The 25,339-nt window shown below is 44.0% G+C and overlaps 1 long non-coding RNA gene across 1 annotated transcript in view; it reads left to right on the top strand.

Moving 5' to 3' along the window:
• LOC138361284 (uncharacterized) overlaps window positions 1-14,135 on the top strand; it is a 93,536-nt gene extending 79,401 nt beyond the window's left edge. Inside the window, exon 3 of the long non-coding RNA XR_011226901.1 lies at window positions 14,093-14,135. This is a non-coding gene — a long non-coding RNA (uncharacterized lncRNA). The remainder of the gene's footprint in view (window positions 1-14,092) is intronic.
• Window positions 14,136-25,339: the final 11,204 nt, after the last annotated feature.

Genomic DNA, 25,339 nt, shown 5'->3' with positions numbered 1-25,339 from the left:
TTCACCGATGGGTCTAAGTCAGCGGACGGTGTTGGCTACTCTGTTGTTTTTCCTGATCGCACTTATATGTGTCGCTTGCCTCCGGAGACTAGCATCTTTACAGCAGAACTTTATGCTATTCTCTATGCTCTTCGTCTCCTGCTTTCTCGTTGTCAGTCTTCCTTTGTGGTTGTTGTTGACTCTCGTAGTGCCCTCATGGCTCTCGGGTCCTTTAATCCGGTTCATCCAGTAGTTGTCGAGATCCAGCATTGGCTGTTTCTCGTTCACAGTAAATTTAAGTCGGTTGAGTTTTGTTGGGTTCCCAGCCATATTGGTGTGTCTTTAAATGAGCGTGCGGATGCTGCCGCTAAGGAAGCTGTCCGCTCTTGTCCCATCTCTCGTAAAGGCATTCCGTATTCCGACTTTTACCCAGTTATCCATTCCTCAGTCCTTACCCGTTGGCAGGCTTCTTGGTTGTCTGTTACTGGTAACAAGCTACGTACTCTTAAATGTTGTGTTTCCTCGTGGCCGTCCTCCTTCCACCGTAACCGGTGGTGGGAAACAGCTCTGGCGAGGTTGCGTATTGGCCATACTCGCTTAACCCATGGTCACTTGATGGAGCGCCGCCCTGCTCCTTATTGTCCTAGTTGCATTGTCCCTCTTACGGTCGTGCATGTCCTTCTTGAATGTCCTGACTTCCAGGACGAGCGTGTGTCTTGCTTTCCGACCGCCCCTCGCGGTCACCTGTCCCTCGATAGAATTCTTGGTGACTCGGATACTTTTGATATCGTTCGCCTTATGCGTTTTTGTTCTCGTATTGGCATCCTTGGTGATATTTAGCGCCCTCTGATTATTTTGCGTATTTGATGGTGCTACATAGCCATCCCGGTTTGGTGCCTTCTTTTGATAATTACTTACTTACTTGCTCTATGCACGTATTCGCAGTTTGAAATTACGACTTTTTATTCCCAACATATGCCAAGTCCTGAAAGCGGCAGTGAGTGACATTTTGCACAAACTCTCCTGCAGTTTTCGAAATATCCCAAATAGCCCAATTTCGAGGCCAGAGCCATATTTTGAAGCCAAATTCTGGCTCTCTGCACGTATTCGCAGTTTCAAATTACGAATTTTTTATACCCAACATATGCCAAGTACTGAAATCGGAATTTGGTCACATTTGTCCCAATCCCCAATGCAATTTTCAAAATATCCCAAACATCCCAATTTCGAGGCCTGAGCCATATTTTGGAGCCAAATTCTGGCTCTCTGCACGTATTCGCAGTTTGAAATTACGACTTTTTATACCCAACATATGCGAAGTACTGAAAGCAGCGTTTGGTCACATTTGTCCCAAACCTCCCTGCAGTTTTTTAAATATCCCAAACATCCCAATTTCGAGGCCTGAGACATATTTTGGAGCCAAATTCAGGCTCTCTGTACGTATTCGCAGTTTGAAATTACGACTTTTTATACCCAACATATGCCAAGTACTGAAAGCGGCGTTTGGTCATATTTGTCCCAAACCTTCCCGCAGTTTTCAAAATATCCTAAACATCCCAATCTCGAGGACTGAGATATATTTTGGAGCCAAATTCAGGCTCTCTGTACGTATTCGCAGTTCGAAATTACGACTTTTTATACCCAACATATGCCAAGTACTGAAAGCGGGGTTTGGTCATATTTGTCCCAAACTACCCTGCAGTTTTCAAAATATCCCAAACATCAAAATATCTAGGCCTGAGCCATATTTTGGAGCCATGTTCTTGCTCTATGCACGTATTCGCAGTTTGAAATTACGACTTTTTATACCCAACATATGCCAAGTCCTGAAAGCGGCAGTGAGTGACATTTTGCACAAAATCCCCTGCAGTTTTCGAAATATCCCAAATATCCTAATTTCGAAGCATGAGCCATATTTTGGAGCCAAAGTCTGGCTCTCTGCACGTATTCGCTGTATGAAATTACACTTTTTTATACCCAACATATGCCAAGTACTGAAAGCAGCGTTTGGTCACATTTGTCCCAAACCTTCCTGCAGTTTTCAAAATATCCCAAACATCCCAATTTCGAGGCCTGAGCCATATTTGGGAGCCAAATTCAGGCTCTCTGCACGTATTCGCAGTTTGAAATTACGACTTTTTATACCTAACATATGCCAAGTACTGAAAGCAGCATTTGGTCATATTTGTCCCAATCCCCCCTGCAATTTTCAAAATATCCCAAACATCTCAATTTCGAGGCCTCAGCCATATTTTGGAGCCAAATTCTGGCTCTCTGCACGTATTCGCAGTTTGAAATTACGACTTTTTATACCTAACATATGCCAAGTACTGAAAGCAGCATTTGGTCATATTTGTCCTAAACTCCCCTGCAGTTTTCAAAATATCCCAAACATCACAATTTCTAGGCCTGAGCCATATTTTGGAGCCAAATTCTGGCTCTATGCATGTATTCGCAGTTTGAAATTACGACTTTTTATTCCCAACATATGCCATGTCCTGAAAGTGGCAGTGAGTGACATTTTACACAAAATCCCCTGCAGTTTTCGAAATATCCCAAATATCCCAATTTCGAGGCCTGAGCCATATTTTGGAGCCGAATTCTGGCTCCCTGCACGTATTCGCAGTTTGAAATTTGGACTTTTTTATACCCAACATATGCCAAGTACTGAAAGCGGCGTTTTGTCATATTTGTCCCAAACTCCCCTGCAGTTTTCAAAATATCCCAAACTTCTCAATTTCGAGGCCTGAGTCATATTTTGGAGCCAAATTCTGGCTCTCTGCACGTATTCGCAGTTTGAAATTACAACTTTTTATACCCAACATATGCTAAGACCTGAAAGCGGCAGTGTGTGACATTTTGCACAAACTCCCCTGCAGTTTTCAAAATAACCTAAATATCCCAATTTCGAGGCTAGAGCCATATTTTGGAGCCAAATTCAGGCTCTCTGCACGTATTCGCAGTTTGAAAATACGACTTTTCAAACCCAACATATGCCAAGTACTGAAAGCAGCGTTTGGTCACATTTGTCCCAAACCCCCCTGCAGTTTTCAAAATATCCAAAACATCCCAATTTCGAGGCCTGAGCCATATTTTGGAGCCAATTTCTGGCTCTATGCAAGTATTCGCAGTTTGAAATTACGACTTTTTATACCCAACATATGCCAAGTCCTGAAAGCGGCAGTGAGTGACATTTTGCACAAACTCTCCTGCAGTTTTCGAAATATCCCAAATATCCCAATTTCGAGGCCTGAGCCATATTTTGAAGCCAAATTCTGGCTCTCTGCACGTATTCGCAGTTTCATATTACGAATTTTTTATACCCAACATATGCCAAGTACTGAAAGCGGCATTTGGTCACATTTGTCCCAATCCCCAATGCAATTTTCAAAATATCCCAAACATCCCAATTTCGAGGCCTGAGCCATATTTTGGAGCCAAATTCTGGCTCTCTGCACGTATTCGCAGTTTGAAAATACGACTTTTCAAACCCAACATATGCCAAGTACTGAAAGCAGCGTTTGGTCACATTTGTCCCAAACCCCCCTGCAGTTTTCAAAATATCCAAAACATCCCAATTTCGAGGCCTGAGCCATATTTTGGAGCCAAATTCTGGCTCAATGCAAGTATTCGCAGTTTGAAATTACGACTTTTTATACCCAACATATGCCAAGTCCTGAAAGCGGCAGTGAGTGACATTTTGCACAAACTCTCATGCAGTTTTCGAAATATCCCAAATATCACAATTTCGAGGCCTGAGCCATATTTTGAAGCCAAATTCTGGCTCTCTGCACGTATTCGCAGTTTCAAATTACGAATTTTTTATACCCAACATATGCCAAGTACTGAAAGCGGCATTTGGTCACATTTGTCCCAATCCCCAATGCAATTTTCAAAATATCCCAAACATCCCAATTTCGAGGCCTGAGCCATATTTTGGAGCCAAATTCTGGCTCTCTGTACGTATTCGCAGTTTGAAATTACGACTTTTTATACCCAACATATGCGAAGTACTGAAAGCGGCGTTTGGTCACATATGTCCCAAACCTCCCTGCAGTTGACAATGAGGATGGAGTTGAATCTGTAGAGTATTGGGGATAGAATTGTAGAGATAAATGTAACCTCTGCCATTAGATTAATGAGAGGTGAGGGAGCTAATGAATTAATCCTCTCGGTTCAAAAGGTGAGAAGTAGTGAACAGTGTATGATGAAGAAGAGAGTATATATGAATACCTTATGATCTAATGTTATAAAGTATGATGTTATTACAGAGTGTATTGCTGTGCCCAAGAGACAATTCACACCACCATGGGAGGATTGTAATGTAGATGTAGTAATTACTCCCTTGCAAAAGAAAAAATGTATGAAATAGGAGAGCTGAGGGCAACATATGATTGTATAATTAGAAAATTACCTACAGAAAACACTCTACATGTATATTGTGATGGGTCAGTAGCTAGGGATGGGAAGGCAGGATGTGGAGTCTTGATCAGGGAGTACACTGACATCGGCACTGTAGATACTGTTATTGGACGCCGCTTAACTGACAGTCTCTTCAACGCAGGCTGAACTCCAAGGTGTATTAGCAGGAAGTAGGCTACAAGAAGTAGTCAAATGCGGTAAAAATGCCTGCTTCTTATTGACAGTAGAGGAGCATTAGAGTCTTTAAATAGCAGGCACCCAGTATACCAGAATATTGTGATGATAGAGTGTAGAGAGAATGTCAATAAATTAGAAAAAAACTGGGTATAAAGTAAGATTCATGTGGATCCCTTCACTTGTGGGAATACTGTTGAATGAGGTAGTTGATGAGATAGCAAAGAGAGCCACAGAAAAGTGGGTGCTTGTTTAGACCAGTGGGTGCTTGTTCAGACCAGTTGGTGTTTGTTCAGACCAGTGGGTGCTCGGTCAGACCAGTGGGTGCTTGTTCAGACCAGTGGGTGCTTGTTCAGACCAGTGGGTGTTTGTTCAGACCAGTGGGCGTTTGTTCAGACCAGTGGGTGTTTGTTCAGACCAGTGGGTGCTTGTTCAGACCAGTTGGTGTTTGTTCAGACCAGTGGGTGCTTGTTCAGACCAGTGGGTGCTTGTTCAGACCAGTGGGTGTTTGTTCAGACCAGTGGGTGCTTGTTCAGACCAGTTGGTGCTTGTTCAGACCAGTGGGTGTTTGTTCAGACCAGTGGGTGCTTGTTCAGACCAGTGGGTGCTTGTTCAGACCAGTGGGTGTTTGTTCAGACCAGTGGGTGTTTGTTCAGACCAGTGGGTGTTTGTTCAGACCAGTGGGTGTTTGTTCAGACCAGTGGGTGCTTGTTCAGACCAGTTGGTGTTTGTTCAGACCAGTGGGTGCTTGTTCAGACCAGTTGGTGTTTGTTCAGACCAGTGGGTGCTTGTTCAGACCAGTGGGTGTTTGTTCAGACCAGTGGGTGCTTGTGAATCTCCTCCCTACTCTCGTCTTGTCAACTCAATGAAAGTCTTCCCTTACCTAAAATAACGTCATATAATGTTAGTCTCTTCCAAATGACTGACGAAAGTTCATTCATCAAGAAGAGTTAAACTTGTTGTTGTTGTTTAAGATTCGCTACTTGGAACAAAAAGTTCCAAGTAGCACGGGCTATGGTGAGCCCGTAGTGGACTTACCTGGCACAGGAGCGGGGAAGTTAAACTGCACAAAATCACAATTATTCAAAATGACTGAGTACATGCAGTTAATCTATTCAACATTATACCATTGTATGTGAAGTTTTCACGTTAATATTCGTTGCAGTGTGTGGCTACTGCGTGAATAATATACGTAATTATATGTTCGAGGTGTTTTAAGAGCTAAATGAACTGCTGGAAGGGTTGTTCTCGAGTCGTTAGTTTCCATCTACCACTTTGCAAGAAAGTCCTAAAAGAATTTTGGGCGTTTTCACGCTTAAAGTATATCGAAACGAGTGGTAAATATTTAGATAAACCCTCAAATGATCATGAAATGACTACATTAGTAACGATTTTGATGGTAAATTGTAACGGCGACCAGACGTATCTGGTAACCCCTCCTTCACTCTGCCCTCCACCCTCAGACAACTATCACCACACTCAATGCTCCTCCTTCCTCATCTAACGTCAAATTGGCGTCAGATTACCAAAAGGAATATGCTACCAAACCTCAATCAACTATATAATTAACCTCATTAAACATTAAACTTCGGTATAAAAAGTCGTAGTTTCAAACTGCGAGTACGTGCAGAGAGCCAGAATTTGGCTCCAAAATGTGGCTCAGGCCTCGAATTTGGAATGCTTGGGTTATTTTGAAAACTGGAGGTGGGGGGGGGGGGGGGCGGGGGTAAAATGTGACCCATCGCCGCTTTGAGTAATTGGCATATTTTCGGGTTTTCTGGGTGGCTGAGTTTAGTGCTCTTTTATATATATATATGATAATGCGAACAAGCCTGAATGGTCCCCAGGACTATATGCGACTGTGAGTTAGGGGTGTGAGTTTTCAGTCATATATCATAATCAATGATGTTCATAGATTTATACCTTCTCCAGAGGGTTTGCTTAGTTATCAAAGCTCATTAAACTATATGTTTCGTTCATCTAGTTCCCTTTTTTAATTATTTCTCCTTTTTGGCACATATTTTTTGAACGAGTTCAGGAATGACCCATTATTTATTTCCATTTAGGCTTATATCAAGGTCCGCTGGTGTTGGTATAGTATTGTAAGTGTTTGCTGGGGGGCATGTTGGATAGCGAGTGTTTGCTGGGGGCATGTTGGATAGCGAGTGTTTGCTGGGGGCATGTTGGATAGCGAGTGTTTGCTGGGGGCATGTTGGATAGCGAGTGTTTGCTGGGGGCATGTTGGATAGCGAGTGTTTGCTGGGGGCATGTTGGATAGCGAGTGTTTGCTGGGGGCATGTTGGATAGCGAGTGTTTGCTGGGGGCATGTTGGATAGCGAGTGTTTGCTGGGGGCATGTTGGATAGCGAGTGTTTGCTGGGGGCATGTTGGATAGCGAGTGTTTGCTGGGGGCATGTTGGATAGCGAGTGTTTGCTGGGGGCATGTTGGATAGCGAGTGTTTGCTGGGGGCATGTTGGATAGCGAGTGTTTGCTGGGGGCATGTTGGATAGCGAGTGTTTGCTGGGGGCATGTTGGATAGCGAGTGTTTGCTGGGGGCATGTTGGATAGCGAGTGTTTGCTGGGGGCATGTTGGATAGCGAGTGTTTGCTGGGGGCATGTTGGATAGCGAGTGTTTGCTGGGGGCATGTTGGATAGCGAGTGTTTGCTGGGGGCATGTTGGATAGCGAGTGTTTGCTGGGGGCATGTTGGATAGCGAGTGTTTGCTGGGGGCATGTTGGATAGCGAGTGTTTGCTGGGGGCATGTTGGATAGCGAGTGTTTGCTGGGGGCATGTTGGATACCGAGTGTTTGCTGGGGGCATGTTGGATAGCGAGTGTTTGCTGGGGGCATGTTGGATAGCGAGTGTTTGCTGGGGGCATGTTGGATAGCGAGTGTTTGCTGGGGGCATGTTGGATAGCGAGTGTTTGCTGGGGGCATATTGGATAGCGAGTGTTTGCTGGGGGCCTGTTGGATAGCGAGTGTTTGCTGGGGGCCTGTTGGATAGCGAGTGTTTGCTGGGGGCCTGTTGGATAGCGAGTGTTTGCTGGGGGCATGTTGGATAGCGAGTGTTTGCTGGGGGCATGTTGGATAGCGAGTGTTTGCTGGGGGCATGTTGGATAGCGAGTGTTTGCTGGGGGCATGTTGGATAGCGAGTGTTTGCTGGGGGCATGTTGGATAGCGAGTGTTTGCTGGGGGCATGTTGGATAGCGAGTGTTTGCTGGGGGCATGTTGGATAGCGAGTGTTTGCTGGGGGCATGTTGGATAGCGAGTGTTTGCTGGGGGCATGTTGGATAGCGAGTGTTTGCTGGGGGCATGTTGGATAGCGAGTGTTTGCTGGGGGCATGTTGGATAGCGAGTGTTTGCTGGGGGCATGTTGGATAGCGAGTGCTTGCTGGGGGCATGTTGGATAGCGAGTGTTTGCTGGGGGCATGTTGGATAGCGAGTGTTTGCTGGGGGCATGTTGGATAGCGAGTGTTTGCTGGGGGCATGTTGGATAGCGAGTGTTTGCTGGGGGCATGTTGGATAGCGAGTGTTTGCTGGGGGCATGTTGGATAGCGAGTGTTTGCTGGGGGCATGTTGGATAGCGAGTGTTTGCTGGGGGCATGTTGGATAGCGAGTGTTTGCTGGGGGCATGTTGGATAGCGAGTGTTTGCTGGGTGCATGTTGGATAGCGAGTGTTTGCTGGGGGCATGTTGGATAGCGAGTGTTTGCTGGGGGCATGTTGGATAGCGAGTGTTTGCTGGGGGCATGTTGGATAGCGAGTGTTTGCTGGGGGCATGTTGGATAGCGAGTGTTTGCTGGGGGCATGTTGGATAGCGAGTGTTTGCTGGGGGCATGTTGGATAGCGAGTGTTTGCTGGGGGCATGTTGGATAGAGAGTGTTTGCTGGGGGCATGTTGGATAGCGAGTGTTTGCTGGGGGCATGTTGGATAGCGAGTGTTTGCTGGGGGCATGTTGGATAGCGAGTGTTTGCTGGGGGCATGTTGGATAGCGAGTGTTTGCTGGGGGCATGTTGGATAGCGAGTGTTTGCTGGGGGCATGTTGGATAGCGAGTGTTTGCTGGGGGCATGTTGGATAGCGAGTGTTTGCTGGGGGCATGTTGGATAGCGAGTGTTTGCTGGGGGCATGTTGGATAGCGAGTGTTTGCTGGGGGCATGTTGGATAGCGAGTGTTTGCTGGGGGCATGTTGGATAGCGAGTGTTTGCTGGGGGCATGTTGGATAGCGAGTGTTTGCTGGGGGCATGTTGGATAGCGAGTGTTTGCTGGGGGCATGTTGGATAGCGAGTGTTTGCTGGGGGCATGTTGGATAGCGAGTGTTTGCTGGGGGCATGTTGGATAGCGAGTGTTTGCTGGGGGCATGTTGGATAGCGAGTGTTTGCTGGGGGCATGTTGGATAGCGAGTGTTTGCTGGGGGCATGTTGGATAGCGAGTGTTTGCTGGGGGCATGTTGGATAGCGAGTGTTTGCTGGGGGCATGTTGGATAGCGAGTGTTTGCTGGGGGCATGTTGGATAGCGAGTGTTTGCTGGGGGCATGTTGGATAGCGAGTGTTTGCTGGGGGCATGTTGGATAGCGAGTGTTTGCTGGGGGCATGTTGGATAGCGAGTGTTTGCTGGGGGCATGTTGGATAGCGAGTGTTTGCTGGGGGCATGTTGGATAGCGAGTGTTTGCTGGGGGCATGTTGGATAGCGAGTGTTTGCTGGGGGCATGTTGGATAGCGAGTGTTTGCTGGGGGCATGTTGGATAGCGAGTGTTTGCTGGGGGCATGTTGGATAGCGAGTGTTTGCTGGGGGCATGTTGGATAGCGAGTGTTTGCTGGGGGCATGTTGGATAGCGAGTGTTTGCTGGGGGCATGTTGGATAGCGAGTGTTTGCTGGGGGCATGTTGGATAACGAGTGTTTGCTGGGGGCATGTTGGATAGCGAGTGTTTGCTGGGGGCATGTTGGATAGCGAGTGTTTGCTGGGGGCATGTTGGATAGCGAGTGTTTGCTGGGGGCATGTTGGATAGCGAGTGTTTGCTGGGGGCATGTTGGATAGCGAGTGTTTGCTGGGGGCATGTTGGATAGCGAGTGTTTGCTGGGGGCATGTTGGATAGCGAGTGTTTGCTGGGGGCATGTTGGATAGCGAGTGTTTGCTGGGGGCATGTTGGATAGCGAGTGCTTGCTGGGGGCATGTTGGATAGCGAGTGTTTGCTGGGGGCATGTTGGATAGCGAGTGCTTGCTGGGGGCATGTTGGATAGCGAGTGCTTGCTGGTGGCATGTTGGATAGCGAGTGCTTGCTGGGGCATGTTGGATAGCGAGTGCTTGCTGGGGGCATGTTGGATAGCGAGTGTTTGCTGGGGGCATGTTGGATAGCGAGTGCTTGCTGGGGGCATGTTGGATAGCGAGTGTTTGCTGGGGGCATGTTGGATAGCGAGTGTTTGCTGGGGGCATGTTGGATAGCGAGTGTTTGCTGGGGGCATGTTGGATAGCGAGTGTTTGCTGGGGGCATGTTGGATAGCGAGTGTTTGCTGGGGGCATGTTGGATAGCGAGTGTTTGCTGGGGGCATGTTGGATAGCGAGTGTTTGCTGGGGGCATGTTGGATAGCGAGTGTTTGCTGGGGGCATGTTGGATAGCGAGTGTTTGTTGGGGGCATGTTGGATAGCGAGTGTTTGCTGGGGGCATGTTGGATAGCGAGTGTTTGCTGGGGGCATGTTGGATAGCGAGTGTTTGCTGGGGGCATGTTGGATAGCGAGTGTTTGCTGGGGGCATGTTGGATAGCGAGTGTTTGCTGGGGGCATGTTGGATAGCGAGTGTTTGCTGGGGGCATGTTGGATAGAGAGTGTTTGCTGGGGGCATGTTGGATAGCGAGTGTTTGCTGGGGGCATGTTGGATAGCGAGTGTTTGCTGGGTGCATGTTGGATAGCGAGTGTTTGCTGGGGGCATGTTGGATAGCGAGTGTTTGCTGGGGGCATGTTGGATAGCGAGTGTTTGCTGGGGGCATGTTGGATAGCGAGTGTTTGCTGGGGGCATGTTGGAAGGATTGGGCTATAGGAAGGATTGTGCTACAGGAAAGATTGGGCTATAGGTAAGATTGGGCTACTGGAAGGATTGGGCTATAGGAAAGATTGGGCTACAGGTAAGATTGGGCTACAGGAAGGATTGGGCTACAGGCAGGATTGGGCTACAGGAAGGATTGGGGTACAGGCAGGATTGGGCTACAGGAAGGATTGGGGTACAGGCAGGATTGGGCTACAGGAAGGATTGGGGTACAGGCAGGATTGGGCTACAGGAAGGATTGGGGTACAGGCAGGATTGGGCTACAGGAAGGATTGGGCTACAGGCAGGATTGGGCTACAGGAAGGATTGGGGTACAGGTAGGATTGGGCTACATCTCCAAATGTATATTTGCCAGATAATTTGGCATTAAAAACAAAACGCATATATTATTGTTTAGACTAAATCCACTACTCATTACTTTTCTGAAGTTGTCGTATATACACTACAAAATCTGCGTGTAAATCACGACAATTAAAAAGTAATGAAAAATGTGACAGTGTCAGACCACGAAGGAAGAATTGAAACAGGAATTTCCTTAAGTATTTTCGTATTTAATAATACATCTTCAGAAGGGTGTTTCAATTCTTCCTTCGAGGTCTGACACTGTCACTACAGAACATGAATGTATTTAAACGTTGCAATGAATAATGAGAGCAATCATTATATGGATGGCGTAATAACAGGGGAGCAGTAGCGCCTCTGGTGGTCAGATGCTTAACTGTATTAGAGGTTGACAGTTTAGATATTATGGTGAAGTAAGGGTGAGTGGCGCGTCTGGGAGTCCCGCTTCTTAACGTGTGGCTCAGTTGTCGACCAGCCGCCGCCTGGCAAGGGTCATGTTGATTACTAGTGTGCAAATAAATTTGTGTTGCAGATATCTTTATATAGAAAGGATTGTTCGGGGTATGTTTTATGTTGTTATTCCTTATTATTTTGTATATTTTATGTATTTAAACAAAATATAGAGGAGATTGTCAGGTGGCAGCAGCCATAGGTGTACCCGCTAGTTAAGTCATTAGGGCGCTTGTGGTGGCCTTAATAGCCATGCCAGTAGCTAGCCATCAATCTTGAGGTTATCTTTAGATGATTTCGGGGCTTAGCGTCCCCGCTGCCCGGTCCTCGACCAGGCCTTCTTTTTCTTACACATCCCCAGGAAGCAGCCCGTAGCAGCTGCCTAACTCCCAGGTACTTATTTACTGATAGGTGAACAGGTTCATCAGGGTGAAAGAAAGTGGCCATTTATTTCAGCCTCCACCTGGGATCGAACCCGGAACCTCAGGATTACGAATCCGAAGCACTGTCCACTCGGCTGTCAGGCACCTTAAAACAACCCAAAGAGAGACCTTCGACATATTTTGATGAAAATCTGAATGAAACTAGAAATTTTGGCCACAGATTGTGTGAAGATGGTGGTGGGGGGGGGGAGGATTAGGGGAGTGCAGGTTAGTACGATGAGCATGATTCAGAATGATGGAAGGAGAAGGGCTCGTATGATGAATTGACTTAAGGGCCACCATCTACAGTGGCCTCGACGGGGACAGGACGGCGGCGCCTTGTCAAAGGTCAGCCTTCCTACTCCCCCCCCTCTTATTTTTATTGAAGATTTGTCGTGTGTATATTGTGAACAAGAGGAATGACTCGGCATTTACGACTTGAGTGGTTGAGCGGGTTCATGGATTAATCCCCAATATGAGAGGAACAACACACCTATTTTCTGTGTTACGTTGTGGCTTGTTGAGCTTGAAGCTGTTGTCCAGCCTGTCTATGTCAAATATTGCATTTTAGAGAAGTGGTCTGTATTAATAGCCTCCAATTTGGTCAGTATTATCATTTTTTTTTGTTTAATTTGTAATACTGACCAAGTTGGAGGTTATAAATACAAAGCACTTCTCTAAAAGACTTTACAAATTATAAAGCAATGCATTAAAATAGTATTACAAAGGCCTCGGCTGTTATTTATTTATTTATATATCTACAAGAAGTTACATTGGGTTTCTGAGAGTACATAGCATGATGTGTTTACATTCTTGTAAAGCCACTAATACGCATAGCGCTTCGGGCAGGGCCTTAATCTAACAGATAATATTAAGGAGGTAATTTCTAGGAAAATTTCTAGGGTAATCTATCAAACTCTATAACAATTTAAACATTTATAGTGTTAGTCCTTCAAAGATTCGTGGTAGTGACAGTTGAACAAGTTCTGGCATGATTGTTGTTGCTGTCTTGAACTTTCTCCAAAGCGGAAAATCATTGATGTGTTTTTGAAGTGAAGTTTCCATATTAGGACACAGTAGGCCAGATGGGACCACAACAGAGACTCGTACAGTTGAATATTCAATGTTGTTCGTTTAAGTCAAAGATTCGTTTAACTATTCTTAAGGATTGTTTTCATATTAACTGAGTCCCAGATGTTCAATGGCTGGTACATCATAACTCCTAGGTAATATTGACTTAAATTTACCAGAGGGCCACCATTTCTCCATAGTGCCCTCTACGGCAACAGGAAGCCGGCGGCTTGTCAAAGGTTCCCCTACGGTTCCTGAGGAGTTTGTCTATATGTATTTTGAGTGCGCAAACTGCTGCATTATGACATTAAAGGTAGTTTGATAATATGCACAACGTGTCTTGTAGCTAAGCTAAAGGTGACTTGTAATGTTTAGCAACAAGTCACCCTAGATTGTTTAGTGTGTTGACGACGACGTTTCGGTCCTGGACCACTCTCAAGTCCACTTGAGAATGGTCCAGGACGGACCGAAGCGTCGTCATCCCTTCACCTGCTAGTGTGTGGTCTGGTCAAACTACTTCAGCCACGATATTGTGACTCATCGCCTGCACTTAGTGTGTTAACGACTAGGGCGATGGAGTGGTCATATCAGGATGGCAATTGTGCAAATAAATGTGGAAGATAATTGTTTCCATCTTGTTTACTCTGCGATATAAAATGGTTTCACCTGTAAATGTTTATTTTTGACAATGTAACCACTAGACTTCTAACGTTGGTTTGGTGCTCATGGACCATATACTGTACTTGAGAGGTTTTAAGCATGTTGTTTATATAATTTAGGCCAATACACAGCTAAATAAATGAATAATACACAGTACGTTTATCTAAGATTAGCTAAAGGTTTGTTTTTAGTGGAAAACCCTATTAAGATAATGTGTTTCTATGTAACTTTAAAAGAACATTGATGCTTTACCATAGCCTCATGAGTCCAAGACAAAAATGTATTCCGTTAGGCTATTGCAGTCTTGCCTACTCGCTATTGTTGTTACAATCTGTAATTAATCTCCATTGCAGTTTCACCTTTTCCAGTGATTGGTTCCAGTGTTCTTGAAATTCATAATTATATTTTCCTACTCGATTGTATTTGAAATAAACTGTTTATACTTACCCTGGTGCTACATAGCCTTCCTGGTTTGGTGCATTCTTTTGATAATTACTTATACTTGCCCTAAATATATGTAAAAAATATTTTTTCAGAAGTGTGACACGTGTGGACAAGTGTTGGATCAGAGGAGTCAAGGTAAAGTGCTTATTTAACAACTAGTTCTGGGGAGGAGCGGGTGGAACTAGATGGACGTAGAAAACTTCACATTCTTGTTACACTAACACTGGTTTGCGCCTCGGAGAGGCTGCAGGACCCAGTAAGTTCAGTAGAACTTCGGTTTCCACTCCTTTTGACCATGTCGTAGCTCAGTCGATTACAGGAGCGTCTGGGATGCTCTCGGATGCAGGTTTGAATCCTCGTCCCGGCCCTTATGGATTTGTACACTCTTGTTAGCAGGCTGAGAGCTTTTCTTTCCCATAGATTTATTTATAGAAGAGTTAGCAATAAGTCGGCTGGGTTTATTAACGTATTGTTTTTAGGTCCCATTTAGATTATGCAGTTCAGTTTTGATCGCCATACTAAAGAATGGACATAATTCACTAGAACACGTCAGTTAGGATGACAAAGTTAATCCCGTAAATTAGAAAGCTTCCGTATAAAGAGATGTTGGAAAAACCTTAACTTGACATGATTGAAGAGTACAAGTGGATGAATGGGCATAACAAGGAAGCTATTGATAAAGCTTTAAATGAAGATAAGTTCAGATTTAGGAAATACCTGGGTAAATACTGGTTTGGTAACTGGGTTGTGGATTTGTGGAACAAATTACTGGATCTTGTGCAGACGACGAGTCACAATAACGTGGCTGAAGTATGTTGACCAGACCACACACTAGAAGGTGAAGGGACGACGACGTTTCGGTCCGTCCTGGACCATTCTCAAATCGATTGTGGTTCATACTACTGGATCACTGGATCCATATTACTGGATCATAATAGGCATAGGAATCTTCGATAGGTTGAAGCTTAGGTTAGACGTATATGAATGAGTGTAGGTGGATATAAATAGGAAGTGCCACGTGCAGGACAATAGGCCATCTGCAGTTTCTTGACTTACGTTCTACTAGTTTACACTCAGAACGCGACTCTCCAATCAGCTTACATCTGTATCCTCAATTGCTGCTAGGTGATCAAGGGCGAACATTTAACCTTGAATGTTTAATACAAACCAAATGATGGGTAGCAAAGATGTATGGTAAGGAAAAAGCTGGGTAGTGAGGCAAGTTTGGGGTAGTGAAGACTTAGAATATTGTTCAATGTGGGTGACAAAGACTTGCTGTGAAGAGTAGGTAAAGAATAAATTGAGAGATAGGAGAATTATCTCAAGAACCTTAAGAAGAATTATCTTCAGACTTGGACTGGCTGGCATATGCATTATATATCATTAATGCATATGCCAGGGGGGGGGGGGAGATCTCCCCAAAGGCATAAACTGCTAGGTCAGGTCATCCACAAACCCATATCCAATGACTCCAAGGTCATGGGAAGCTTGACCTTCCCATGAAGTTGGAGGATTGTTGTTGGGTTTGTGGATTTGGAATGAGGGAAGAGGCGGGCTGGATGAGGCAGTTTATGTCTTGGGAAATATTTGTAATCATTTCATTTAGAGATGACTGTGAGCAGAAATGACACGCTATAGTAGTCATTTATAGTGAAGATGATAATGTATTTTCCAAATGAGAAAAAATTATGCGTGGCGAAAACTTAAGTTGAGATAAAAGTATGTTGTCAACAGCTCTACAATAAAAGATTTAATTGTGGAAGAGATTCCCGCCCGAAAGGTCGACCATCTTGGCGCGCAGATTGAACGCTCCTGGCTGGACTTTCTTTCCACACCTCGCCTGGAGCTCATCTTTGAATTCAGCTGGCTTTTTTGGGCCAGTGTGTGCTCACTGCAGCTACCCTGGGGCTCACAGCACCGGGGGAGGCCGGAGCCTCCCTAATGGACGCCCTATTTTGGAGCCAAATTCTGGCTCTATGCACTTATTCGCAGTTTGATATTACGACTTTTTATACCCAAAATATGCCAAGTGCTGAAAGCGGCAATGAGTCACATTTTGCACAAACTCCCCTGCAGTTCTCGAAAAATCCCAAATATCCCAATTTCGAGGCCTGAGCCATATTTTGGAGCCAAATTCTGGCTCTATGCACGTATTCGCAGTTTGATATTACGACTTTTTATACCCAACATAACCCAAGTCCTGAAAGCCGCAATGAGTCACATTTTGCACAAACTCCTTTGCAGTTTTCGAAAAATCCCAAATATCCCAATTTCGAGGCCTGAGCCATATTTTGGAGCCAAATTTTGGCTCTCTGCTCGTATTCGCAGTTTGAAATTGCGACTTTTTTATACCCAACATATGCCACCTACTGAAAGCGGCGTTTGGTCACATTTGTCTCAAACCTCCCTGCAGTTTTCAAAATATCCCTAATATCCCAATTTCGAGGCCTGAGCCATATTTTGGAGCCAAATTCTGGCTCAATGCACGTTTTCGCAGTTTGATATTACGACTTTTTATACCCAACATATGCCAAGTCCTGAAAGCGGCAGTGAGTCACATTTTGCACAAACTCCCATGCAGTTTTCGAAATATCCCAAATATTCCAATTTCGAGGCCTTAGCCATATTTTGGAGCCAAATTCTGGCTCTCTGTACGTATTCGCAGTTTGAAATTGCGACTTTTTTATACCCAATATATGCCAACTACTGAAAGTGGTGTTTGGTCACATATGTCCCAAACCTCCGTGCAGTTTTCAAAATATCCCTAATATCCCAATTTCGAGGCCTGAGCCCTATTTTGGAGCCAAATTCTGGCTCTCTGCACGTATTCGCAGTTTTAAGTTACGACTTTTTATAACCAACATATGCCAAGTACTGAAAGCAGCGTTTGGTCACATTTGTCCCAAACCTCCCTCCAGTTTTCAAAATATACCAAACATCCCAATTTCGAGGCCTGAGCCATATTTTGGAGCCAAATTCTGGCTCTATGCACGTATTCGCAGTTTTATATTACGACTTTTTATACCCAACATATGCCAAGTCCTGAAAGCGGCAGTGAGTCACATTTTGCACAAACTCCCCTGCAGTTTTCGAAATATCCCAAATATCCCAATTTCGAAGCCTGAGCCATATTTTGGAGCCAAATTTTGGCTCTCTGCTCGTATTCGCAGTTTGAAATTGGGACTTTTTTTTACCCAACATATGCCAAGTGCTGAAAGCGGCGTTTGGTCACATTTGTCCCAAATATCCCTCCAGTTTTCAAAATATCACAAACATCCCAATTTCGAGGCCTGAACCATATTTTGGAGCCAAATTCTGGCTCTCTACATGTATTAGCAGTTTGATATTACGACTTTTTATACCCAACATATGCCAAGTCCTGAAAGCGGCAGTGAGTCACATTTTGCACAAACTCCCCTGCAGTTTTCGAAATATCTCAAATATACCAATTTCGAGGCCTGAGCCATATTTTGGAGCCAAATTCAGGCTCTCTGTACGTATTCGCAGTTTGAAGTTACGACTTTTTATACCCAACATATGCTAAGTACTGAAAGCGGCGTTTGGTCACATTTGTCCCAAACATCCCTCCAGTTTTCAAAATAACCAAAACATCCCAATTTCGAGGCCTGAGCCATATTTTGCAGCCAAATACTGGCTCTATGCACGTATTCGCAGTTTGATATTACGACTTTTTATACCCAACATATGCCAAGTCCTGAAAGCCGCAATGAGTCACATTTTGCACAAACTCCTTTGCAGTTTTCGAAAAATCCCAAATATCCCAATTTCGAGGCCTGAGCCATATTTTGGAGCCAAATTCTGGCTCTCTGCACGTATTTGCAGTTTTAAGTTACGACTTTTTATAACCAACATATGCCAAGTACTGAAAGCGGCGTTTGGTCACATTTGTCCCAAACCTCCCTCCAGTTTTCAAAATATCCCAAACATCCCAATTTCGAGGCCTGAGTCATATTTTGGAGCCAAATTCTGGCTCTATGCAAGTATTCGCAGTTTGATATTACGACTTTTTATACCAAACATATGCCAAGTCCTGAAAGCGGCAGTGAGTCACATTTTGAACAAACTCCCCTGCAGTTTTCGAAATATCCCAAAAATCCCAATTTTGAGGCCTGAGCCATATTTTGGAGCTAAATTCTGGCTCTCTGCACGTATTCGCAGTTTTAAGTTACGAATTTTTATACCCAACATATGCCAAGTACTGTAAGCGGCATTTGGTCACATTTGCCCCAAACCTCCCTCCAGTTTTCAAAATATCCCAAACATCCCAATTTCGAGGCCTGAGCCATATTTTGGAGCCAAATTCTGTCTCTATGCACGTATTCGCAGTTTGATATTACGACTTTTTATACCCAACATATGCCAAGTCCAGTAAGCGGCAGAGTCACATTTTGCACAAACTCCCCTGCAGTTTTCAAAATATCCCAAACATCCCAAATTCGAGGCCTGAGAAATATTTTGGAGCCAAATTCTGGCTCTCTGCACGTATTCGCTGTTTTAAATTACGACTTTTTATACCCAACATATGCCAAGTCCTGAAAGCGGCAAGTAGTAAGATTTTGCACAAACTCCTCTGCAGTTTTCAAAATATCCCAAACATCCCAATTCTGAGGCCTGAGCCATATTTTGGAGCCAAATTCTGGCTCTCTGCACGTATTCGCAGTTTCATATTACGAATTTTATACCCAACATATGCCAAGTACTGAAAGCGGCAGTGAGTCACATTTTGCACAAACTCCCCTACACTTTTCAAAATATGCCAAATATCCCAATTTCGAGGCCTGAGCCATATTTTGGAGCCAAATTCTGACTCTCTGCACGTATTCGCAGTTCGAAATTGCGACTTTTTTTATACCCAATATATGCCAAGTGCTGAAAGCGGCATTTGGTCACATTTGTCCCAAACCTCCCTCCAGGTTTCAAAATATCCCAAACATCCAAATTTCGAGACCTGAGCCATATTTTGCAACCAAATTCTGGCTCTCTACATGTATTCGCAGTTTGATATTACGACTTTTTATACCCAACATATGCCAAGTACTGAAAGCGGCAGTGAGTCACATTTTGCACAAACTTCCCTGCAGTTTTCAAAATATCCCAAACATCCCAATTTCGAGGCCTGAGCAATATTTTGGAGCCAAATTCTGGCTCTCTGCATGTATTCGCAGTTTTAAATTACGAATTTTTATACCCAACATATGCCAAGTCCTGAAAGCGGCAGTGAGACACATTTGGCACAAACTCCCCTGCAGTTTTCGAAATATCCCAAATATCCCAATTTCGAGGCCTGAGCCATATTTTGGAGCCAAATTCAGGCTCTCTGTACGTATTCGCAGTTTGATATTACGACTTTTTATACCCAACATATGCCAAGTACTGAAAGCGGCGTTTGGTCACATTTGTCCCAAAAATCCCTCCAGTTTTCAAAATATCCCAAACAATCCAATTTCGAGGCCTGAGCCATATTTTGGAGCCAAATTCTGGCTCTATGCACGTATTCGCAGTTTAATATTACGACTTTTTATACCCAACATATGCCAAGTCCTGAAAGCGGCAATGAGTCACATTTTGCACAAACTCCCCTGCAGTTTTCGAAAAATCCCAAATATCCCAATTTCGAGGCCTGAGCCATATTTTGGAGCCAAATTCTGGCTCTATGCACGTATTCGCAGTTTGATATTACGACTTTTTATACCAAACATATGCCAAGTCCTGAAAGCCGCAATGAGTCACATTTTGCACAAACTCCCATGCAGTTTTCGAAATATCCCAAATATTCCAATTTCGAGGCCTGAGCCATATTTTGGAGCCAAATTCTGGCTCTCTGCACGTATTCGCAGTTTGAAATTGCGACTTTTTTATACCCAATATATGCCAACTACTGAAAGTGGTGTTTGGTCACATATGTCCCAAACCTCCGTGCAGTTTTCAAAATATCCCTAATATCCCAATTTCGAGGCCTGAGCCATATTTTGGAGCCAAATTCTGGCTCTCTGCACGTATTCGCAGTTTTAAGTTACGACTTTTTATACCCAACATATGCCAAGTACTGAAAGCGGCATTTGGTCATATTTGTCCCAAACTCCCCTGCAGTTCTCGAAATATCCCAATTTCGAGGCCTGAGCCATATTTTGGGGCCAAATTCTGGCTCTCTGCACGTATTCGCAGTTTGAAATTGCGACTTTTTATACCCAACATATCCCAAGTACTGAAAGCGGCATTTGGTCATATTTGTCCCAAACTCCCCTGCAGTTTTCAAAATATCCCAAACTTCTCAATTTCGAGGCCTGAGTCATATTTTGGAGCCAAATTCTGGCTCTATGCTCGTATTCGAAGTTTGATATTACGACTTTTTATACCTAACATATACCAAGTCCTGAAAGCGGCAGTGAGTCACATTTTGCACAAACTCCCCTGCAGTTTTCAAAATATCCCAAATATCATAATTTCGAGGCCTGAGCCATATTATGGAGCCAATTTCTGGCTCTCTGCACGTATTCGCAGTTTGAAATTGCGACTTTTTTATACCAACATATGCCAAGTACTGAAAGCAGCTTTTGGTCACATTTGTCCCAAACCTCCCTCCAGTTTTTAAAATATCCCGTAAATCCCAATTTCGAGGCCGGAGCCATGTTTTGGAGCCAAATTCTGGCTCTCTGCACGTATTCGCAGTTTGATATTTCGACTTTTTATACCCAACATATGCAAAGTATTGGACGCAGCAGTGAGTCACATTTTGCACAAACTCCCCTGCAGTTTTCAAAATATCCCAAACATCTCAATTTCTAGGCCTGAGCCATTTTTTGGAAACAAATTCTGGCTCTCTGCACGTATTCGCAGTTTGAAATTACGACTTTTTTATACCCAACATATGCGAAGTACTGAAAGCGGCGTTTGGTCACATTTGTCCCAAACATTCCATGCAGGTTTCAAAATGTCCCAAACATCCCAATATCGAGGCCTGAGCCATATTTTGGAGCCAAATTATGGCTCTCTGCACGTATTCGCAGTTTTAAGTTACGACTTTTTATACCCAACATATGCCAAGTACTGAAAGCGGCGTTTGGTCACATTTGTCCCAAACCTCCCTCCAGTTTCCAAAATATCCCAAACATCCCAATTTCGAGGCCTGAGCCATATTTTGGAGCCAAATTCTGGCTCTCTGCACGTATTCGCAGTTTGATATTACGACTTTTTATACCCAACATATGCCAAGTACTTGATGCGGCAGTGAGTCACATTTTGCACAACCTCCCCTACAGTTTTCAAAATATCCCAAACATCCCTATTTCGAGGCCTGAGCCATATTTTGGAGCCAAATTCAAGCTCTCTGTACGTATTCGCATTTTGAAATTACAACTTTTTATACTGAACATATGCCAAGTACTGAAAGCGGCGTTTGGTCACATTTGTCCCAAACCTCTCTCCAGTTTTCAAAATATTCCAAACATCCCAATTTCGAGGCCTGAGCAATATTTTGGAGCCAAATTCTGGCTCTCTGCACGTATTCGCAGTTTTAAATTACGACTTTTTATACCAAACATATGCCAAGTACTGAAAGCGGCGTTTCGTCACATTTGTCCCAAACCTCCCTCCAGTTTTCAAAATATCCTAAACATCCCAGTTTCGAGGCCTGAGCCATATTTTGGAGCCAAATTCTGGCTCTCTGCACGTATTCGCAGTTTCATATTACGAATTTTATTCCCAACATATGCCAAGTACTGAAACCGGCAGTGAGTCACATTTTGCACAAACTCCCCTTCAGTTTTCAAAATATCCCAAATATCCCAATTTCGAGGCCTGAGCCATATTTTGGAGCCAAAATCTGGCTCTCTGCAAGTATTCGCAGTTTGAAATTGCGAATTTTTTATACCCTATATATGCCAAGTGCTGAAAGCGGCGTTTGGTCACATTTGTCCCAATCCTTCCTCCAGTTTTCAAAATATCCCAAACATCCGAATTTCCAGGCCTGAGCCATATTTTGGGGCCAAATTCTGGCTCTCTGCACGTATTCGCAGTTTGAAATTGCTACCTTTTTATACCCAACTCCCCTGCAGTTCTCGAAATATCCCAAATATCCCAATTTCGAGGCCTGAGCCATATTTTGGGGCCAAATTCTGGCTCTCAGCACGTATTCGCAGTTTGAAATTGCGACTTTTTATACCCAACATATGCCAAGTACTGAAAGCGGCAGTGAGTCAAATTTTGCACAAACTCCCCTGCAGTTCTCGAAATATCCCAATTTCGAAGCCTGAGCCATATTTTGGGGCCAAATTCTGGCTCTCTGCACGTATTCGCAGTTTGAAATTGCGACTTTTTATACCCAACATATCCCAAGTACTGAAAGCGGCATTTGGTCATATTTGTCCCAAACTCCCCTGCAGTTTTCAAAATATCCCAAACTTCTCAATTTTGAGGCCTGAGTCATATTTTGGAGCCAAATTCTGGCTCTATGCTCGTATTCGAAGTTTGATATTACGACTTTTTATACCTAACATATACCAAGTCCTGAAAGCGGCAGTGAGTCACATTTTGCACAAACTCCCCTGCAGTTTTCAAAATATCCCAAATATCATAATTTCGAGGCCTGAGCCATATTATGGAGCCAATTTCTGGCTCTCTGCACGTATTCGCAGTTTGAAATTGCGACTTTTTTATACCAACATATGCCAAGTATTGAAAGCAGCTTTTGGTCACATTTGTCCCAAACCTCCCTCCAGTTTTTAAAATATCCCGAAAATCCCAATTTCGAGGCCGGAGCCATGTTTTGGAGCCAAATTCTGGCTCTCTGCACGTATTCGCAGTTTGAAATTACGACTTTTTTATACCCAACATATGCAAAGTATTGGACGCAGCATTGAGTCACATTTTGCACAAACTCCCCTGCAGTTTTCAAAATATCCCAAACATCTCAATTTCTAGGCCTGAGCCATATTTTGGAAACAAATTCTGGCTCTCTGCACATATTCGCAGTTTGAAATTACGACTTTTTTATACCCAACATATGCGAAGTACTGAAAGCGGCGTTTGGTCACATTTGTCCCAAACATTCCATGCAGGTTTCAAAATGTCCCAAACATCCCAATATCGAGGCCTGAGCCATATTTTGGAGCCAAATTCTGGCTCTCTGCACGTATTCGCAGTTTGAAATTACTACTTTTTATACCCAACATATGCCAAGTACTGAAAGCGGCGTTTGGTCATATTTGTCCCAAACTCTCCTGCAGTTTTCAAAATATCCCAAACTAACCAATTTCGAGGCCTGAGTCATATTTTGGAGCCAAATTCTGGCTCTCTGCACGTATTCGGAGTTTGAAATTGAGACTTTTTATACCTAACATATGCACAGTCCTGAAAACGGCAGTGAGTCACATTTTGCACAAACTCCCCTGCAGTTTTCAAAATATCCCAAATATCCCAATTTCGAGGCCTGAGCCATATTTTGGAGCCATATTCAGGCTCTCTGTACGTATTCGCAGTTTGAAGTTACGACTTTTTATACCCAACATATGCCAAGTAGTGAAAGCGGCGTTTGGTCACATTTATCCCAAACCTCCCTCCAGTTTTCAAAATATCCCAAACATCCCAATTTCGAGGCCTGAGCTATATTTTGGAGCCAAATTCTGGCTATATGCACGTATTCGCAGTTTGATATTACGACTTTTTATACCCAACATATGCCAAGTCCTGAAAGAGGCAATGAGTCACATTTTGCACAAACTCCCCTGCAGTTTTCGAAAAATCCCAAATATCCCAATTTCGAGGCCTGAGCCATATTTTGGAGCCAAATTCTGGCTCTCTGCACGTATTCGCAGTTTTAAGTTATGACTTTTTATACTCAACATATGCCAAGTAGTGAAAGCGGCGTTTGGTCATATTTGTCTCAAACTCCCCTGCAGTTTTCAAAATATCCCAAACTTCTCAATTTCGAGGCCTGAGTCATATTTTGGAGCCAAATTCTGGCTCTCTGCACGTATTCGCAGTTTGAAATTACGATTTTTTATACCTAACATTTGCCAAGTCCTGAAAGCGGCAGTGAGTCACATTTTGCACAAACTCCCCTGCAGTTTTCGAAATATCCAAAATATCCCAATTTCAAGGCCTGAGCCATATTTTGGAGCCAAATTCTGGCTCTCTGCACGTATTCGCAGTTTGAAATAGCGACTTTTTTATACCCAACATATGCCAACTACAGAAAGCGGCGTTTGGTCACAATTGTCCCAATCCACCCTGCAGTTTTCAAAATATCCCTAAAATCCCAATTTCGAGGCAGGAGCCATGTTTTGGAGCCAAATTCTGGCTCTCTGCACGTATTCGCAGTTTGATATTACGACTTTTTATACCCAACATATGCAAAGTATTGGACGCAGCAGTGAGTCACATTTTGCACAAACTCCCCTGCAGTTTTCAAAATATTCCAAACATCCCAATTTCGAGGCCTGAGCCTTATTTTGGAAACAAATTCTGGCTCTCTGCACGTATTCGCAGTTTGAAATTACGACTTTTTTTTACCCAACATATGCGAAGTACTGAAAGCGGCGTTTGGTCACATTTGTCCCAAACATTCCTCCAGGTTTCAAAATGTCCCAAACATCTCAATATCGAGGCCTGAGCCATATTTTGGAGCCAAATTCTGGGTCTCTGCACGTATTCGCAGTTTGAAATTACAACTTATTATACCCAACATATGCCAAGTACTGAAAGCGGCAGAGAGTCACATTTTGCACAAACTCCCCAGCAGTTTTCAAAATATCCCAAACATCCTAATTTCGAGGCCTGAGCCATATTTTGGAGCCAAATTCTGGCTCTCTGCACGTATTCGCAGTTTGAAATTGCGACTTATTTATACCCAACATATGCCAACTACAGAAAGCGGCGTTTGGTCACAATTGTCCCAAACCTCCCTGCAGTTTTCAAAATATCCCTAAAATCCCAATTTCGAGGCCGGAGCCATGTTTTGGAGCCAAATTCTGGCTCTCTGCACGTATTCGCAGTTTGATATTACGACTTTTTATACCCAACATATGCAATGTATTGGACGCAGCAGTGAGTCACATTTTGCACAAACTCCCCTGCAGTTTTCAAAATATTCCAAACATCCCAATTTCGAGGCCTGAGCCTTATTTTGGAAACAAATTCTGGCTCTCAGCACGTATTCGCAGTTTGAAATTACGACTTTTTTATACCCAACATATGCGAAGTACTGAAAGCGGCGTTTGGTCACATTTGTCCCAAACATTCCTCCAGGTTTCAAAATGTCCCAAACATCTCAATATCGAGCCCTGAGCCATATTTTGGAGCCAAATTTTGGCTCTCTGCAC

This window comes from Procambarus clarkii, unplaced genomic scaffold, assembly GCF_040958095.1.
Source record: "Procambarus clarkii isolate CNS0578487 unplaced genomic scaffold, FALCON_Pclarkii_2.0 HiC_scaffold_279, whole genome shotgun sequence".
Taxonomy (NCBI): domain Eukaryota; kingdom Metazoa; phylum Arthropoda; class Malacostraca; order Decapoda; family Cambaridae; genus Procambarus; species Procambarus clarkii.
The sequence above is the reverse complement of the archived record's forward strand: the minus strand, read 5'-3'. Positions and strand labels throughout refer to the sequence as shown.